This window comes from Sinocyclocheilus anshuiensis, unplaced genomic scaffold, assembly GCF_001515605.1.
Source record: "Sinocyclocheilus anshuiensis isolate Anshui unplaced genomic scaffold, SAMN03320099.WGS_v1.1 scaffold979, whole genome shotgun sequence".
Classification (NCBI taxonomy): Eukaryota; Metazoa; Chordata; class Actinopteri; order Cypriniformes; family Cyprinidae; genus Sinocyclocheilus; species Sinocyclocheilus anshuiensis.
The window spans coordinates 770,030-773,154 of NW_015544223.1; positions in this window are offsets into that span (position 1 = coordinate 770,030).

Below are 3,125 nucleotides of genomic sequence, written 5' to 3' on the forward strand. Positions count from 1 at the left end.
CATTTGATTCAACAAATCAATTATTCATTAGATTAACAAACGTTCACAGACCCCTCACCCAATAAACATACTGGGTGCCAAGTTGTCTGTGAACAGGGCCCAGGACCCTGGTTACCATGGCAACCCTGACATCAGATACATTTACGACCTAATGGAATGCGAAGCAGGGAAAATCACTGCATGTTCCATCGCAAGAGGCACAAGGCACAGTAGAAATGGACTTTTCTACCAATTAATTCATAGGAAAACCTTTCTTTGAATGAACAGTGTATCCTTCAGGTCATGGTGTATGTTGTCTTTGATATTTTTAGACTATTTTATGCATGCTTATGATGGAACCCATTCCTGTCATCCTGCCTATATGTAATCCTACCATGTTTAGTATCTATGAATTCGCCTTCTGATGATCGAAACAAGCGTGTATATTATATGTTGGTACATAGGCAATATATTAGTGTCCTGAGAATCTTTAGTAATTTCGATTCAAGTTCCATATGCAAATTACCACGCTTCCACACAAAGAGTCATAAAACTCCCCAGTATCTCAAAACTCCCACTTGGGATACCGGCCTTTCTCATTGGACAAGCCCATCTTGAGAGGCGGGAATCTTCCGAGACCTTAAAAAGGCCTCACACCAGGGACCCGCCCAGAGTCGGTGGTTTAAATGCTGCTCCATCTGAAAGCATCACTTCATAACGTCAGTCGAGTGTTTGAAATAAATCCTTCTGTGAGATGATGTGGCTTCTTACACAGAATAAGGCACGCAACTTATTTCATAGCATTCTAAGCAGTGATAAAGGCATTGCATTATAAATATACTATATTTTAATAAAAATTATAATAATAATAACTCAGATAAACCATATATTGTCAAAATCGTGTGTTTATTAGTCACGGTGAATCAATAAAAGCAGTTAAATCTTCTGTTTATCCAGCTACCGCTATAGGCATTTCATGGGTTTCTTCTGCTAGGCGTATTTGGAGTTTCAGCATGAGAGCGCCCTCTGGCCTTTGGATGGAGATTTACTGCTGATCACAGAACCGTGCTTCACTGAAAGATACGCATGACAATCGCAGCTTCTGTCGAATCGCGATTTCGATTACATTTCGATTTATCGTGCAGCCCTACTGCTCAGTCTGACTTGTGTTGCAGCCTGGAATTAAACCACACCATGCTGGTTTCCTCTGGCCAGAGAAGAACTGGGCCCCCGATTGAGCCTGGTTTTTCCCAAGGTTTTTTTTCTCTCCATTTCTGTCACCGATGGAGTTTTTGTTCCTTGCCACTGTCGCCTTTGGTTTGCTTAGTTGGGGACATCATTTCTGGCAACATTGTTGACTTGATTGCACAGACACTATTGGAAGAGAACTGGACTGAGCTGGATGATGACATCACTGAATCAACAACGAACTGACTTTAACTGATCAACTGACTGTTTTCTATTGTCCTCTTGCATTATCAGCACGTTTTTCCTATTTAACTCTGTAAAGCTGCTTTGACACAATCCGTATTGTATAAAGGACTATATAAATAAAAGTGACTTGACTTGACATAATACATTTCCATAGCCTATATGGGAAACTAGTGCGTATATTTTTCAATATACAGCAATATATGCATTGACAATGTATGGCTATATATTGATACATACAAATATATTTAGAAATGAAGACAAAAATACATCTAATATTCATAAAGTTTGATCCTTATTAAAATTAAATGTCATTTAATGTGTTTTTGCTCAATCACAGCGTAGAGCGTAGAGCCTGTGGTTAGGATGACGATTGGCCAAACACTATTAAGAATATACAGTATGTTACTTTATTTAAAAAGTAATGGCTGTGCACTTTTCAGCACAGTGATAGTCCATTCACCAAGTGCAAAGTATGAGCTTGTAAACTAGCTATAATTTAAAATATGAAACATGTATATTTTAAATGCTTGTTAAACATAAGAAATATATATTTCCATATGTGTATATACTGCATGAGTAAATGTATAATATGTTTATACACATGCAGTACCATATCTTATCACATGTACATCTATATATTATAAAGTGTATTACTGAATATAAAATTACATACATTGTGATATATAAGTAAATATATGTCACACATTTTTCAATATATGAAAGTGGCAATTCCTTATGTATTATTCAATATATTGTAATATATTTACACAATATTTTATTCTGTATATTTTCTAATATACCATTATATCATTTAATATATTGATCATTCATATATTAGGAAATATATTTTCTTTGTGTAAGGGAAAACACACATACTTTCTTTGTTGTGTGTTGCTTTTCTCCTCAAAATAATAATTGTATAATTCTCTCTTTTGACCCAAGAAAAACTCAATAATGAAAATAATCATAATTTACTCACTGTCCTAATACTTTAAACCCATACAGTGGTTGGACAGATACTGTTTAGCCCATTAAGAACAAAAAAAGCACCCTAAATTATCATAAGCATAGTTCATATGACTCGTGCACTATATTCCAAGTTTTTTTTGAAGCCATGCAGTAGCTTTGTGTGAGAAACAGCCTGAAGTCACAATTAATCAAAGACAACTGGTTCTCATTTACAGTATCAGAGATGCAAGTGAGGTTTTAGAGTTATGGCAGACTATTTTCAGTTAATAACAATTTATGGATCACTTTTGTGATATCCATTCCATTGTGTGAAAAAGAACAGTGTGAACATTCTTCAAAACATTCTTCTCCTTTATAAGTTGTGCACTACAGATGTTAGTACACTGTAAAATCATAAAAAAGTGTAGGATGTTGCCTCAATAAGTAAGCTAATAAGAGAAATAAGCAGAAGCTTCTTTCATATCTGTCTCTCAGCATGTCCCATTTTCCTACAAATCTGAGTCTTCCTCTCCTTGCTTATGAGGGACAGACAGCATTGAGTCAATTAAAAGCACAAGTCTCTGACAAAAAGGGAGGGACTGAAGTTCCCTAGTGAGAAGACAATACTGAGAAACACACTCCCTCTGTAACTTCCTCAGACAGGAGTATGACAGCTGTGACCAAACTCCAGCTTCAGAGGAGATAACAAGCCTTATTAGATGCTTACTACCCCACCCCCATCAGCAGCATCCCCCCCCCCCCCC